Genomic DNA, 17,699 nt, shown 5'->3' with positions numbered 1-17,699 from the left:
CAGTGCATCTCTCTCTCTCTAACTCTAACTCTAACTCTTTCAAATAAATAAATCTTAAAAAAAAAAAAAAGATAATAAATTCTTGAGATAAAAATAAATATGAGTTGGCACTGTGGATGAAGCCCTGGCCTGCAGGTTCAAGCCCTGGCTGCTCCTCTTCCGATCTAGCTCTCTGCTATGGCCTAGGAAAGCAGTGGAGGATGGCCCAAGTCCTTGGACCCCTGCACCCACATGGGAGATCCCAGCTTCAGATCAGCCCAGCTTTGACTGTCCCAGCCATCTGTGGAATGAACCAGTGGATGGAAGACCTCTCTCTCTCTCTCTCTCTGTAACTCTTTCAAATAAATAAAATAAATTATTTTTTTAAAAAAAGTGTAAAAGTTTGGCAAAGAAAAGCACAATCATTAAAACAACAACAACAACAACAACAAAAAAAAAAAAAAAAAAAAAAAAAAAACAAGGAAATAGTGCTAGAAAGACAGAAAGAATTCATTGTGGTGGCAGGGGTAAGAAACCCATGTGTTAAAAAAGCCATGAGAGGGAGCTGATGTCCCATATCAGCACCAGTTCTAGGTCTGGCTACTCCTCTTCCAAGCCTGCAGCCAGCTCTCTGTTGTTGCCTAGGAGGGCAGCAGAGGATGGCTGCGGTGCTTGGCCCTTGGACTCGTGTGGGGGACCAAGAAGAAGTTCCTGGTTCTGATTAGGATCGGCCCAGCTCTGGCCACTGTGGCCTTTTAGTCAGATGGAAGACTTTTCTCTAGGGGCCAGTGCTGTGCCGCAGCAGGTAAAGCCGCCACCACCAATGCCAGCATCCCACATGGGCGCCGGTTAGAGTCCCGGCTATCCCACTTCCAATCCAGCACTCTGCTAATGGCCTGGAAAAGCAGACTCCTGCATCCTCAAGGAAGCTCCTGGCAACATGAAGGAAGCCCCTCGTGACATAAAAGAAGCTCCTGGCTCCTGGCTTTGGCCTGGCCTAGCCCTGGCTATTGCAGCCATTTAGGGGGTGAACCAGCAGATGCAAGATCTTTCTCCTCTTCCTCTGTACTCTGCCTTCAAATAAATTAGAAAAAAGAACGAAGGATACAAAAACCGAAATCCATAAAGTAATCCTAACATGGATCACACTATGAAAATTAGAGTAAGAAATTATTCATATAGGTATTGTGGAGGCAGAATTTACTTTTTTTTTTTTTTGGACAGGCAGAGTGGACAGTGAGAGAGAGAGAGACAGAGAGAAAGGTCTTCCTTTTATGCCGTTGGTTCACCTTCCAATGGCCGCCGCAGCCGGCGCATCGTGCTGATCCGAAGCCAGGAGCCAGGTGCTTCTCCTGGTCTCCCATGTGGGTGCAGGGCCCAAGCACTTGGGCCATCCTCCACTGCACTCCCGGGCCATAGCAGAGAGCTAGTCTGGAAGAGGGGCAACCGGGACAGAATCCGGTGCCCCGACCGGGACTAGAACCCGGTGTGCTGGCGCTGCAAGGCGGAGGATTAGCCTAGTGAGCCGCAGCACCGGCCCAGAATTTACTTTTGATTTTCCCTTCAGGGTCCTTCTTAATTACAAATTTCCATTTTTTAATAAACTGAAAAACATACGGCTTAGCTGGGTTTTTCAATTATCGCCAAATCAATGTCTTGCTTCTACTGTGGGTTTCTCATCCTCTACTACTCTGACCATCACTGACTTTTTTGACAAAACCCTATTTCAACTTGTTCTATCTGGTCTGTAATTTCTATCAGTTTATCAGCTGTCCAGTTACTCCTCAAAAATATTTATTTCAGGATTGGGAGCATGACATAGCAGTTCATGCCCTTTGAGCGCCTGCCTGCATCCCATCTATCAGTGGCTAGCTTTTAGTGCTGCCTCTACTTCTGATTCCAGTTTCCTGCTAATAATACTTGTGGAAGGCAACAGGTGATGGCTCAAATACTTGGGATTCCTGCCATTTCTATGGGAGACCTACAATGAGTTCCAGGTTTCAGGATTCAGCCTGGACAGCTCTGGCTATTTCAGGTGTTTGGGTAATCCAGGTCTCTCTGTTTCTCTCTTCCTTTCTCTGTCTCTCTGCCTTTAAAATAACTAAAAATAAATTAAAATTATTGTGGCTGGAATTGTGGCGCAGTGGTTAAGCCACCACCTGTAATGCTGGCATCATTCCACACTAGAGCCAGTTTGAGTCCCAGCTGCTCTGCTTCCAGTCCAGCCCCCTGGAAAGGCAGAAGATAGCCCAAGTTCTTGGGCCTCTCTGTCTCCCATGTGGGAGATATGGTTGGAGTTACACACCCTTGACTTTGGTTTAGCACAGCCACAGGCCACTGTAGCCATTTGGGGAGTAAAAGAGTAGATGGCAGACATCTCTGTCTATATCTCCCCTTTTTTTAACTCTGCCTTTCAACTAAATAAAATGAATCTTTTTTAAAAAAGAAAATCTCAAGTCAATAATTTAAGCTTCTACTGAAGAAAAAATTAAAATACAACTGAATCACTGTAAATCACAGTAAGCAGAACAAATGATAACGGTAATTGCAATGAAGAAAACACACACTAATTATGAATTTTTAAAACAAATTAAGCCATGACAGTTTGGTGAAAAAGGAATGACCACAGAGAGACAAATATAAGTTGTCAGCAAAAAAATGTAATAGGTCCATCACCCCAAATTCTATTAAGCTGGGTGGTAAAAATGTCATCTTAAACTGTGTTAAAGTGATCATCTAGATAGGATTAAGTGTTAAAGTGATCATATTAATAGTATCAAGTGTCTGGTAATAACAATAGATAGAATTAAAAAGGAGTGAATGGGGGGGGGGGGGAGGGTTTGCTGTGGCATAGCAGGTAAACCCGCCGCCTGCATTGCCTGCATCCCATATGGGTGCCGGTTCAAGTCCCAGCTGCTCCACTTCTGATCCAGCTCTCTGCTGTGGCCTGGGAAAGCAGTAGAAGATGACCCAAGCCCTTGGGCCCCTCCACCTGTGATAGACCCAGAAGAAGCTACTGACTCCTGGCTTCAGATCAGCGCAGCTCCAGTCATTGCGGCCATCTGGGGAGTGAACCAGTGGATGGAAGACCTTTCTCCTTCTCTGCCTCTGCCTCTCTGTAATTCTGACTTTCAAATAAATAAATAAATCTTAAACACACACACACACACACTGAATTTATGATCATAACCTTTCCACAAAGATAATTCAAAGCCTGGATGGCTTTCTTGAGAAATTCTGTCAAACGTAAGAGAATAATACTAACCTGTCAGGAAAAAAAAGAACACTGCCCAACTTCTATGACATCAGCTTTACACTAATAGCAAAAATCAACCAAAGACACTGAATAAGACCAATATCTACCATGAATATACACTTGTTCCAAGGAATCAAACTGGAACAATACACCATCCCATTTTTTGAAGATATTGTAATTCTCATAACAAATCAAGAAAGAATACAGGAAAATAAGATTATAGCCTATTTTTCACTTTAAAAATACCCATGTGGTAGAATCTATGGAAGTGGTTGAGACACCACTTGGACACTGACATCCCACACTTCAGTGTCCACTTCTGACTCCAGCTCCTTGCAAATGCACATCCTGGGAAGCAGCAGGTGATGGTCAAAGTACCTGGTCATGGGAGACCAGGAGTGACCTGCATGTTCCTGACTATGACAGCCTGGCCCAGCCCCGCTATCATGGACATTTGGGAAGTCAACCAGTACATGGAAGAAATCTGTCTCTCAAATGAATAAAAAAATCAGTAGAAAAGTCTTTAAATATACACATAAAAATCTAAACATTTGTAGGTGGTGTGGCAAAGTAGGTTAACCTACCACTTGGGACACTCACACTCCATATCAAAGTGCCTGAGATTAAGTTCCACCTCCACTTCTGATCCAGATTCCTCCTAATGAACCTGGAAGGCAGCAGATGTTGGACCAAATACTTGGGTTTCTGGTCATACCTGTGGCAGACTCACTAGAATTCCTGGAACCTGGCCTCAGCCAAGCTCAGCTGCAGATGTTGCAAGTACGTGGAGAATGAACCAACAGATCAATGGATCTATCTGTGTATCTCTCTCTCTCTCTCTCTGCAACTCTACCTTTCAACTGCCAATGTAGCAATGAGATGGCCTGAACTCAGTGCAGTCTAAATCCAGGAACATGAATACGCAGAGAGAAAGAGAACTCTCAGAGGACCGGCTTTGTGGCATAGCCAGTTAAGCTGCTGCTATGCTGGCATTCCATATTGGCACCAGTTCACGTCCGGGTTGCCCCACTTACGCTCCAGCTCCCTGCTAATGGCCTGGGAAAAGCAGAAGAAAATGGCTTAAGTGCTTGGGCCCCTGCACCCACATGGGAAACCCAGAAGAAGCTCCTGCCTGGCTCCTGGCTTCAGCCTGGCCCTGTCCTGGCTGTTGTGGCCATATGGGGAGTGAAACAGTGACCAGAAGGTGTCATTCTTTCTCCCCCTCCCTCTCTGGAACCCTTTCAAAGAGAATAAATAAATTGAAAGAAAGAGAAAAAGAGGGAAGGAGGAAAAGAGAGCTCTCTCCTGGTTCACCTACCACCTGCCAACATGTGAATCTAATCCTCAGCAATAAAATGACTATAACAAAGACAATGGGAGAAGAGCTAAAAGAACTCTGACCGAGTGCCAGACTACACACACAGTATATAGTACACTGCAGAGAGTACTGCAAAGGGGTTGAGAACTAAAATGACATAAGGACAGTGCACACAAAGTTGGTTTGGAACTTGTAGCATGTACCTACCTAGCCAAAAAGTAACAACAATCTCTATAAAATGATTTCAAAACTCAGTTTCATAACATTATACTCAAAATGTCCAAGAAAAAAATCCAACATCACTTGATACACAAAGAACTACAAAAACATTAAATCATATGGGAAAAAAAGGGCCAATGACAAAAATGACAGAGGCTGAAACTGATGAACACTAAGCTACCATTACAAAATGCTCATACAAGCAAATACAACTGTTTTAAAATTTTAAATTTAAACATTTAAATTTTAAATTAAAATTTAAAACAGAACATATCAATAAATAAAAGAATCAAAGAATAACTGAGTGGAAATTTTATAAATAAAAAATGTAACACAAGTAATAAATGGCAAACTACAAACATAAACAATTATATTAAACATAGTGGTCTAAACAAATTATAGGATTTTCAGAATCAATTATTTTAAGATTTATTTATTTGTATATTCAAAACGCAAAATTTCAGAGAGAGAGGAGTGAGAAAGAGATCTTCCATTCACTGGTTTACTCTGCATATGGCCACAATGGTTGGGACTGGGCCAGGCCAAACCCAGGAGCAACACAGTGTCTTCCAAATGGGTGGCAATGGGCCCAAGGTCTTGGGCCACCTTCTGCTGCTTTCCCAGGAACATCAGCAGAGAGGTTCATCAGAAATAGAGCAGACTCAAACCACAGTTCACGTGGGATGAAGGCATCACAGGCAGGGGTAAGCCCACTGCACCACAATGCCAGCACCCAGAATCAACTTATTTTAAAAGACTCAACTAGGGGCCGGCGCTGTGGCGCAGCAGGTTAAAGCCCTGGCCTGAAGTGCCGGCATCCCAGATGGTCGCCAGTTCATGTCCCAGCTGCTCCTCTTCCAATCCAGCTCTCTGCTATGGCCTGGGAAAGCAGTAGAAGATGGCCCAAATCCTTAGGCCCCCATACCCATGTGGGAGATCCAGAAGAAGCTCCTGGCTTTGGATAGGTGCAGTTCCGGCCGTTGCAGCCATGTGGGGAGTAAACCAGCGGATGGAAGACCTCTCTGTCTCTACCTCTCTCTGTAACTCTGTCTTTCAAATAAATAAAATAAATCTTAAAAAAAAAAAAGAGTCAACTAGATGCTGTATTCCCATATAATCCCACATAATGACATATTTAAAGATAGACAGATACCAAGCAAACACTAATTAAAATTAAGCTTGAGTTACTATGTTAATATACAAAAAAACCTTCAAAACCAAAAACATTACCAAGTATAAAGAGGGACATTGCATATGGATAAAATGTCAGTTCACCAAAATCACATAATTCTAATTCTAAATGTGTATGCAATTAACACTGAAATTCAAAATATATGAAACAAGAAATTCTACAGTGGAAAGTAGAAACTGCTCCTTTCTCAGTAACAGACAGAATTAGAATATCAGCAGCAGAGGGTTTGGTATAGTAGTTAGGATGCCACCTAGAATGCCCACATCTAGGATGGGAGCGCTTGGGTTTGAGTTCTGGTTTCACTTTTGATTCCAGCTTCCTGCTAATGCACACCCTGGGAGGCAGAAGGTGATGGCCCAAGTATGTGGGTCTCTGTCACCCAGGTGAGAGACCTAGATTAAGTTCTAGGCTCCAGGCTTCAATCTGGCCAAACCCCTAGTTACTACCAGCACTGGGGAGTAGAAGTGAACCAGCAGATGAAAGATTTCTGTCTGTCTACAGAATAATAATAAACCTCAACCAACAATATCAACCATTTTGATGTAATTAACATTTACAAAACACTACTCGACAACAGCAGAATACACATTCATACTGAGCGCACATCAACATTAAGGAAGTACAGGTCATATATAGGATCACAAACCAAACCTTAACACTTTTTAGAAGTTAAAATCATGTCCTTAGATGATAATGTAATCAAACTAGACAGTTTATAGTAATAGAAAAACAGTAGAAAAAATGTTCAAATAGATGGAAATTAAACAATATTCTTCTAAATTACAAATTCTCAGAGAATTTAGAAAATATTATAATAAGCAAAAATGAAAATATGTCAAAAATACTTGGATGCAGCTAAAAAAGTGCTTTGGAAAAAATTTTAGCATGAAGTAGGTAAGTTAGGAAAGAGAAACAATCAATGGTATGAGCATACACTTTAGGAACTGGAAAAGCAAAGTAAAATAAACCCAAATCAAGCAAAAGGAAGGAAATAAGAGCTCAAATTAACGAAACTGAAAGCAAAACATTAGCAAAAATCAACTAAAGGATCCCAGATGGTAGTAGTATCTATAACATGCACAGAATTCCTAAAATTCAACAATTAAAAAACAACTCAACCAGGGACTGGTGCTGTAGCTTAGTGGGCTGGGCCTCCACCTGTGACGCCAGCATCCCTTATGGGTGCCGGTGTGTGTCCCGGCTGCTCCTCTTCAGATCCTGCACCAATGTGGGAGACCTGGAAGAAGCTCCTGGCTTCGGATTGGCTCTGCTCCTGCCATTACATTCATTTGCGGAGTGAATCAGCAGATGAAGGCTTCTCTCTCTCTCTGTAACTCTACCTCTCAAGTAAATAAATAAAATCTTAAAAAAAAAAAAAAAAGTGAAACAGCTTCTGTGGAAAACAGTACGGCAACTGCTCAAAAAAAAAAAAAAAAAAGGATTTACATACCCAAAGAATCAAAAGCAAGATTTAAACAGATATTTCTATGCCCATGATCACAGTACCATTATTCGTAATGGCTAAAATTTGTCAATAAGCCAAGAGTCCATCAACTAACAAATAGATAAGCCAACTGTAATATATACATATGATCAGATAATGCAGGCTCAAATGGGAGATGTTAGAAAATATGCTATACTATAAGAAACTTGAAGGCATTCTAAGTGAAATAAGGCATTCATGCATAAAAAAACAAATAATTATTCCACAGGTTTGAACTGATATCACGGGCATTCCATGAGCACCATCTTCCATTGTTTTCCCAGGCCACAGCAGAAAGGATGATCGGAAGAGGAGCAGCCAGGACACAAACTGGTGCCTGTACGGGATGCTGGCACTGCAGGCAGAGGCTTAGCCTACTGTGCCACAGCGCTGGCCCCAAATCCAACATTTTAAGATCAGATAATACCAATTCTACAGACTCTTCCAGAAAATAGGAAGCCACAGTTCTCCACTCAATTAATGAGATTAGAATTATCCTGACACCAAAATCAAATATGGTTGTGTTGCCCACAACATACCGTGGTGGATTGCTTCTAGGAACCTTGAGAGATAGCAAACTCTGCAGATACTAAACTCCTCACTTAAAATGGCATAGCACTTCATATCATCTACACATATCCTTCTGCATTATTTTTAAAAATATATATTTATTTGTATTTGAAAGGCAAAGTAACAGAAAGAGAGGAAGAAATAGAGGTGGATCTTGTGTCTGCTGGTCCACTATCCAGAGGGCAGCAACGCTTGGGGTTGAGCCAGGCTGAAGCCAGGAGCCAGGAACTCCAGCAGGGTCTCCCACGTGGGTGGTGGGGGCCCAAGTACTAGGGTCATCTTCTGCTGTTTTCCCTAGGCTTTTTTTTTTTTTTTTTTTTTTTGAAGATTCATCTATTTGAAAGGCAAAGTTATAGAGGCAGAGATAAAGAGAGAGAGGTCTTTCTTTAATCTGCTGGCTCACTTCCCCAGATGGCCACAACAGCCAGAACTGTGCCAATCCGAAGCCAGGAGCCAAGAGGTTCTTCTGGGTTTTCCAGGTGGGTGCAAGGGTGCAAGCACTTGGACCATCCTCTACTGGATCAGAAGCAGAGCAGGGGCTGGTGCTGTGTGTAGCAGGTAGGACCACTGACTGCAGTCAGCATCCCATATGGGTGCCGATTTGGATCCCAGCTGCTCTACTTCCAATCCAGCTCTCTGCAATGGCCTGGGGAAACACTAGAAGATGGCCCAGGTCTGTAGGCCCTTGCACCCATGTGGAAGACCTAGAGGAGGCTCTTGGCTCCTGGCTTCAGATCAGCGCAGCTCCGGCCATTGCAGCCAACTGGAAGGTGAACCATTAGATGAAAGAACTCTCTCTCTGTTCCTCCTTCTGTCTGTAACTCTGACTTTAAAATAAATAAATATCTTTAAATAATAATAAAAATTTTTAAATATATAAAAAGTGGAGCAGCTTGGACTTGAACCAGCACCCATATGAGATGTGGGCACTGCCCCACCTGCCACGCCACAGCACCAGCCCCTATGTTTTAGTTTTAAGTTTTAGCTGGGCTTCTAATACCCTTCTGAAGCCTTTTGTGCCTGTCTCTGTCATGACAACTGCTTTATCCTGTTGTCATTTTTTTTTTAATGGGCTGGGCCAACACCCTGCCACAGTATGTTAATCTTTCGCCTGCAGTGCTGTTATTCCATAATAGCGCCAGTTCTAGTCCCAGCTGCTCCTCTTCCAATCCAGCTCTCTGCTGTGGCCTGGGAAAGTAGTAGAAGATGGCACAAGTTCTTGGGCCCCTGCACCTGCGTGGGAGACAGAGAAGAAGTCATTCAGCCCAGTGATTCCCATGTGCTGGTTCTGGATGGGCTGTGGGAACTTGGGGAGTACATCAGCAGATGGGAGCTCTCTCCCTTTCTACCTCTCTTTCCCCCTCCCCTCTTTCAGCCAGTCAAATATATATATATATTTTTAAAAACAAACAGATCTTGGCCGGCGCCACGGCTCACTAGGCTAATCCTCCGCCTGCGGCGCCAGCACCCCGGGTTCTAGCCCCGGTCAGGGTGCCGGATTCTGTCCTGGTTGCTCCTCTTGCAGGCCAGCTCTCTGCTGTGGCCTGGGAGTGCAGTGGAGGATGGCCCAAGTGCTTGGGCCCCTGTACCCGCATGGGAGACCAGGAAAATCACCTGGCTCCTGGCTTCGGAGAAAGGAAAATCTTTCTCTCTCTCTCTCTCACTGTCCACTCTGCCTGTGAAGGAAGGAAGGAAGGAAGGAAGGAAGGAAGGAAGGAAGGAAGGAAGGAAGGAAGGAAGGAAGGAAGGAAGGAAGGAAGGAAGGAAGGAAGGAAGGAAGGAAGGAAGGAAGGAAGGAAGGAAGGAAGGAAGGAAGGAAGGAAGGAAGGAAGGAAGGAAGGAAGGAAGGAAGGAAGGAAGGAAGGAAGGAAGGAAGGAAGGAAGGAAGGAAGGAAGGAAGGAAGGAAGGAAGGAAGGAAGGAAGGAAGGAAGGAAGGAAGGAAGGAAGGAAGGAAGGAAGGAAGGAAGGAAGGAAGGAAGGAAGGAAGGAAGGAAGGAAGGAAGGAAGGAAGGAAGGAAGGAAGGAAGGAAGGAAGGAAGGAAGGAAGGAAGGAAGGAAGGAAGGAAGGAAGGAAGGAAGGAAGGAAGGAAGGAAGGAAGGAAGGAAGGAAGGAAGGAAGGAAGGAAGGAAGGAAGGAAGGAAGGAAGGAAGGAAGGAAGGAAGGAAGGAAGGAAGGAAGGAAGGAAGGAAGGAAGGAAGGAAGGAAGGAAGGAAGGAAGGAAGGAAGGAAGGAAGGAAGGAAGGAAGGAAGGAAGGAAGGAAGGAAGGAAGGAAGGAAGGAAGGAAGGAAGGAAGGAAGGAAGGAAGGAAGGAAGGAAGGAAGGAAGGAAGGAAGGAAGGAAGGAAGGAAGGAAGGAAGGAAGGAAGGAAGGAAGGAAGGAAGGAAGGAAGGAAGGAAGGAAGGAAGGAAGGAAGGAAGGAAGGAAGGAAGGAAGGAAGGAAGGAAGGAAGGAAGGAAGGAAGGAAGGAAGGAAGGAAGGAAGGAAGGAAGGAAGGAAGGAAGGAAGGAAGGAAGGAAGGAAGGAAGGAAGGAAGGAAGGAAGGAAGGAAGGAAGAAGGAAGGAAGGAAGGAAGGAAGGAAGGAAGGAAGGAAGGAAGGAAGGAAGGAAGGAAGGAAGGAAGGAAGGAAGGAAGGAAGGAAGGAAGGAAGGAAGGAAGGAAGGAAGGAAGGAAGGAAGGAAGGAAGGAAGGAAGGAAGGAAGGAAGGAAGGAAGGAAGGAAGGAAGGAAGGAAGGAAGGAAGGAAGGAAGGAAGGAAGGAAGGAAGGAAGGAAGGAAGGGAAGGAAGGAAGGAAGGAAGGAAGGAAGGAAGGAAGGAAGGAAGGAAGGAAGGAAGGAAGGAAGGAAGGAAGGAAGGAAGGAAGGAAGGAAGGAAGGAAGGAAGGAAGGAAGGAAGGAAGGAAGGAAGGAAGGAAGGAAGGAAGGAAGGAAGGAAGGAAGGAAGGAAGGAAGGAAGGAAGGAAGGAAGGAAGGAAGGAAGGAAGGAAGGAAGGAAGGAAGGAAGGAAGGAAGGAAGGAAGGAAGGAAGGAAGGAAGGAAGGAAGGAAGGAAGGAAGGAAGGAAGGAAGGAAGGAAGGAAGGAAGGAAGGAAGGAAGGAAGGAAGGAAGGAAGGAAGGAAGGAAGGAAGGAAGGAAGGAAGGAAGGAAGGAAGGAAGGAAGGAAGGAAGGAAGGAAGGAAGGAAGGAAGGAAGGAAGGAAGGAGAGAGAAAGAGAGAGAAAGAGAGAGAGAGAGAGAGAGAGAAAGAGAAGAGAGAGAGAAAGAGAGAGAGAGAAAGAGAGAGAGAGAGAAAGAGAGAGAGAGAAAGAGAGAGAGAGAGAAAGAGAGAGAGAAAGAGAGAGAGAAAGAAAAGAAAAGAAAAGAAAAGAAAAGAAAAGAAAAGAAAAGAAAAGAAAAGAAAAGAAAAGAAAAGAAAAGAAAAGAAAAGAAAAGAAAAGAAAAAATCTTGAGGCCAGTGCTGTGGCACAGTAGGCTAAGCTTCACCCTGCTATGCCGGCAACCTATATGGATACCAGTTTGTATCCTGGCTGCTCCTCTTCTGATCCAGCTCTCTGCTAAGGCCTGGGAAAGCAGTGGAAGATGGCCCAAGAGCTTGGACCCATGTACCCACGAGAGACCCAGGGTAAGCTCCTGGCTCCTGGCTTTGGATCGGCTCAGCTCCAGCTGTTGTGGCCAATTGGGGAGTGAACTAGTGAATGGAAGACCTTTCTCTTTGTTTCTCCCTCTCTCTCGTTAACTCTACCTCTCAAATAAACAAAATCTTAAAAAAAAAAAAAAACTTATCTTAATAATTAGCTGGGACTGCACACCCTGCTAGAACAGTCTGGCACTGTCATTCCTGAAACAATGAATATTTCTATACTGCTCCAGGCCCCCAGTACTGCAGACTGCTGTACTCAAAACCCTGGTCCTGCCCTTGCTTCAGCAGCCACAGCCAGGACTCATGCCACCCTACTGGGACTGCATACTGGTACCTCTGTAACCCTAGAGCTGTGGACCACTGCCAGATAGGCATGCCCAAACTAAACTGCTTGCTATTAATGCTCCAATGATTCTGGCCCCAGTCTGCCCCCAAGGGTTACCACAGGGATTACAGACCTGTTCCTTGCCACCTCAGGCCACTGCTGGGACCCAGTACCCACCACCAATCCATCAATGAGAACCAGCAATGGGAACCACAAAGCCCAGGCCCTTGCCCCCCACCACTGCCGAACCTGTGCCATCCCACTAGGACTGAGGGGTGCACCAACCACTGCCACAGCTATCAAAAATTACAAAGGAAGAAGTTACAGGGTCACAACACTACTACAAAACTGGAACTACAGCCAAAGTACACTACCAAACTGACACCTGAATATGCACAGTTTTGTTTTTTTGTTTTTTTTGGGTTTTTTTGGGACAAGCAGAGTGGACAGTGAGAGAGACAGAGAGAAAGGTCTTCCTTTTCCATTGGTTCACCCCCCAATGGCCGCTGCACCACGCTGATCCGAAGCCAGGAGCCAGGTGCTTCTCCTGGTCTCCCATGGGGTGCTGGGCCCAAGGACTTGGGCCATCCTCCACTGCACTCCGGGCCACAGCGGAGAGCTGGCCTGGAAGAGGGGCAACCAGGAAAGAATCCGGCGCACCAACCGGGACTAGAACCCAGTGTGCCGGAGCCACAGGCAGAGGATTAGCCTATTGAGCCGCGGCACCAGCCCACAAAAGCAACTTTTTAAAAGTCATAGATAAACTGATCTGTACTATGTCCAACTATCAATACAGGGATACAGAAAGCACAAAAAACCAAGGCAATATAATGCCTCCAAAGGATCACAAAAATGTGGTAGTAACAAAAACAACAAACACTAACTAAAGCCCTAGTAAAACATTCAAAAAGAGGCAAACATTGGCTTGGGACAGCGGCATCCCAAATGAGAGTTTTTGGGTTTGAGTGCCAGCTCAGCTTCCAATCCAACTTCTTGCTGATGTACATCCTGAGACGCAGCAAACGATGGCTCATGTACTTGAGTGCCTGCCACCCATGTAGGAAATCCAGATTGGGTTCCTGACCCCTGGCTTTGGCATGGCCCGACTCAGCTATTGTAGGCTTTTAGGTAAAGAATCAGCAGATGAAAGAGTGATCTCTCTCATGCTCTTACACTATCTCTCTCTCTCCCCGCTTTCAAATAATATGAAAATAAATCAAACTTTAAATGGTATATATCATTGGCATTTCAGTTACTTAAAAACAAAACAAATCTCAATAAATGCAAAGCAACTGAAATCATATAATGAATGTTTTCTGACCATATGAAATGAGAAACCAATAACTAAAGAAACTTCAAGAATTACACAAATACATGGAGACTGAACAATATACTTTGAACAAACAAGGATCATTTAAGAAACCAAAGGAGAAATTTTTAACTTTCTGGACACAGACAAAAATGGAAACCTAGCATAGCGAAACCTAGAGGATACAAAAAAAGCAGTACTTAAAAATGAAGTTTAGAAACAGGCATACGGCTTACTGGCTTATTGAAGTGACTGTGTATGAGTCCAAACTCTGCTCCCAAGTCCAGCTTCCTGTTAGCACGTACCATGGGAGGAAGGAGGTGATGGCTCAAGTACTTGGGTCAATGTCTCTCATATGTGAGAGATCTGGACTGAATACCTGGCTCTCAGCTTCAGTCAGGCCAAGCCCCGGCCGTTGTGGGCCTTTAAAAAGTATACCAGGAGGCCGGCGCTGTGGCATGGTGGGTAAAGCCACCGCCTGCAGTGCCGGCATCTCATAGAGGCGCAGATTCGAATCATTAGGCCCCTGCACCCAGTGGGGAGACTCGGAAGAAGCTCCTGGCTCCTGATCAGCCCAGTTCCAATCCTTGCGGCCATCTGGGGAATGAACCAGCAGATGAAGTCCTCCCTCTCTCTCTCTGCCTGTCCTACTCTCTCTCTGTAATTCTGACTTTCAAATAAAAACAGTGAACCGGTGGATGGGAGCTCTCGGTCTCTCTCCCTTTAAAGTATAAAGTATACTTCATACTTAAAGTATACTTTAAAGTATAAAGTATAAAGTATAAAGCAGTTAAAAGACACTGCTTGAGATGCCCGCATCCTGTATCAGAGTGGCTGGTTTGAGTACCAGACCCTCTACTTCCAATCCAACTTCCTGTTAACATGCACTTTGGGACACATCAGATGATAGCTCAAGTACTTGGAGTCCCTGCCACCGTGTGAGAGACTTGGATTGAGTTCCAGCTCCTGACTTCCAGCTGGCCCAAGCTGTCGCAAGCATTTGGGGAATGAACCAGTGATTGTGAGATTTCTCTCTGTTTCTGTCTCTTTTTCTCTGACTTCCAAATAAAATAAAATAGCACTTTAAATTTTCAAAAACTGTTTAGAAGAAGAAATGACAATGGCCAGTAATTTTAGGAAGAAGGTCAATACCTTTAGCTGTCAGGAAAATACCAATCAAAACTACAATGTGGGGGCCAGCACTGTGGCATAGCAGGTAAAGCCGCCATACTGGCATCCCATATGGGTGCCAGTTCAAGTCCCAGCTGCTCCACTTCTGATCCAGCTCTCTGCTATGGCCTGGAAAAACAGTAGAAGATGATCCAAGTACTTGGGCCCCTGCACCCATGTGGGAGACCCGGAAGAAGCTCCTGGCTCCTGGCTTTGGATTGGCACAGATCTGGCCGTTGCAGCCATTTGGGGAATGAACCGGCAGATGGAAGACCTCTCTCCCTCTCTGCCTCTCCTTCTCTCTCTGTGTAACGCTGACATTTAAATAAATAAATAAATCTTTAAAAAGAAAAACTACAATGCAATAGCTTACCCCCAGTTAGAATGCCTATCATCAAAAGACAAAATGTAACAAATCTGTGTAGATATGGGAAATAATAGACAATGTTAATTAGAATGTAAATTAGTGCAGCCATCATACAGAACAGAATGGGGGTTCATCAAAAACGAAAATTAGATCTATCATGATTCAGCTCTCCCACTCTAGGTATATACCCAAAGGAAATGAAATCCACTGTCATGTTCATTACTGTATAATTCACAGTAGCTAAGATATGAAGTAATCCTTGATACCTGCCAACAGATAAATGGGTTAAGAAAATGTGATATATATACAAACATTATACACATACAAACAAACATATACACAATGGAATGTTATTCAGTCATAAAAACTGATATCCTATCATTTGCACAAAACTGGATGGATTGGGGAATAGCCTGTTCAGTGATGAAAGTCAGACTCAGAAAAACAAATAGCACATGTTCTCTTTCAAATATGGAAGTGAAGAAAAAAAACACAGCGGGAACGGGCTTTTGGTCTAGTAGTTAAGCTACCAGGTAGGACATCCACATCCACATCCACTAACAAGTTCAAGTTCTGGCTCTACTCCCAATCCCAGCCACGTGATGGCTCAGGTAGGTGGGTCCCTGCCCTGCACATAATGGAAATGGACTGAGTACCTAAATCCCAGTTTCAGCCTCGGCCTCTGCCCAACCCAAATCCCAGCCCCTCAGAGGCATTAGTAGTAAACCAATGGGGGAGGGCCGGTGCTGTGGCTCACTTGGTTAATCCTCCACCTGCGGCGCCGGCATCCCATATGGGTGCTGGGTTCTAGTCACAGTGGCTCCTCTTCCAGTCCAACTCTCTGCTGTGGCCCGGAAAGGCAGTGGAGGATGGCCCAAGTGCTTGGGCCCTGCACCCGCATGGGAGACCAGGAGGAAGCACCTGGCTCCTGGCTTTGGGCCGGCAGCCATCTGGGAGGTAAACCAATGGAAGGAGGACCTTTCTCTCTGTCTCTCTCTCACTGTCTATAACTCTACCTGTCAAATATATTTATTAAAAAAAAAAAAAAAAAAAAAAAAAACACCAACAGGGGAAATATCCATCTGTCTGTCTCTCAAATTAATAAAGATAAATTTTTAAAAAATTAAGTTTGGTCAGTGTCACGATATGCTGGGTTGGACCCACCACCTGTGATGCCAGCATCTCATATGGGTGCTGGTTCCAGTCCTGGCTGCTACACTTCCATTCAGCTCCAGGCTGATAAGCATGGCAAAGCAGCAGATGTTCCCAGTGCTTAGGCGTCTGTCTCCTATGTGGAAAACCTGGATTGAATTCCAGGCTCCTGCCTTTGGCCCATCCTGTCTTACTCCATATCTCTGGAAAGCAATCCACAGAATGAGAGTTCTCTCTCTTTCTTTCTCTCATCTCTCTTGGTCTCTTGAATAAAAAATAAAAATCTTCAACAATTTTTTAAAGAGAAGACTGTGCCATTTTTAAAAATTTTTTTTATTTATTTAAAAGGCAAAGTTAGAGAAGGGGAGAGACACACAGAGAGCGAGACCCTCCATCCACTGGTTCACTTCCCAAATGACTGCAATGGCCAGAGCTGGACTGGTTTTAAGTCAGGAGCCAGAAGCTTCTTCCAGGTCCCCTGCATGGGTGCAGGGGCCTAAGCACCTGGGCCATCTGCCACTGCGTTCCCAGGCACATCAGCAGGGAGACTGATCAGAAGTAGAGCAGCTGACTTGAAGGTGGCCTCACCCACTACACCACATCACTGGCCCTGGAGAGTATGTCTTTAAAAAATAAATGGGGGGTGGTTTGGCGGTAGTTGTGGCATAGCAAGTAAAGCCACCATCTGCGACACCAGCACCCATATGGGCCCTTCTTCGTAAAAGGGCTGCTCTACTTCCAATCCAGCTCCCTGCTAAATGGCCTGGGAAAAGCAGTTTGGAAGGGAGCCAGCATTGTGATGTGACCCATAAAGCAGCTGCCTGTGCAGCGGAAGACGGCCCAAGTGCTTAGGTCACTGCCACCCACATAAGAGGCTATGATAAAGCTCCTGGCTTTGGGCTGGCCAAGCCCTGGCCATAGCAGCCACTCTCTCTTCTCTCTCTCTCTCTCTCCCTCCCTCCCTCCCTTCCACCCTTCCTCCCTCCTTCCCTCCCTCCTCTCCTTCTAACTCTGCCTTTCAAATAACGAAATAAAATTTATAAAACAAGCAGGTTGATTTGAATATAGAACAGTGATTACTAGAACTTGGGAAAGGTGATGGGGTAGAGGGGGAAAAAGAAGAGAATGGATATAGGAAAGTTAGATAATGGGGTATCAAAACACCATTAGGTAGATTAAGTTCTAGAATTCTACATCACATGGTATGGTCACAGGTCACAATAACCTATTATATATTTTATCAACAAATAGAAGGGGGAGATTGAAAGCTTCAAATATGAAGTACCAATAAGGAGAAAGCAGTGATGGGGCCAACAATGTGGTGTAGTGGGTAAGGCCACCGCCTGCAGTGCCAGCATCCCATATGGGCACCAGTTTGAGTCCCAGCTGCTCCACTTCCGATTCGGCTCTCTGCTATGGCCTGAGAAAGCAGTAGAAGGTGGGCTTGGGTTCCTACACCCACGTGGGAAGACCAGAGGAAGCTTCTGGCTCCTGGTTTCAGATTGGCTCAGCTCTGGCCATTGCAGCCAATTGGGGAGTGAAACAGCAGATGGAAGACCAACCTCTATTCTCTCTCTCTCTCTCTCTCCCTCTGCCTCTCCCTCTCTGTGTAACTCTGTCTGACCTTAGAATAAATAAAATAAATCTTTTTTAAAAAAAGAAGAAGAGAGAGAGAAAGTGGTGTTGATTGTCCTAATTTGAACACTATACATTAATTGAA

The 17,699-nt window shown here is 44.7% G+C and overlaps 1 protein-coding gene across 35 annotated transcripts in view; it reads right to left on the bottom strand.

Moving 5' to 3' along the window:
* KMT2C (lysine methyltransferase 2C) overlaps positions 1 to 17,699 on the bottom strand; it is a 291,237-nt gene that overhangs the window by 208,591 nt on the left and 64,947 nt on the right. The gene's annotated exons all lie outside the window — the stretch shown is intronic.

Source organism: Oryctolagus cuniculus, chromosome 7, assembly GCF_051225735.1.
Source record: "Oryctolagus cuniculus isolate XC-2025 breed Fujian yellow rabbit chromosome 7, ASM5122573v1, whole genome shotgun sequence".
Lineage (NCBI taxonomy): Eukaryota > Metazoa > Chordata > Mammalia > Lagomorpha > Leporidae > Oryctolagus > Oryctolagus cuniculus.
The sequence above is the reverse complement of the archived record's forward strand: the minus strand, read 5'-3'. Positions and strand labels throughout refer to the sequence as shown.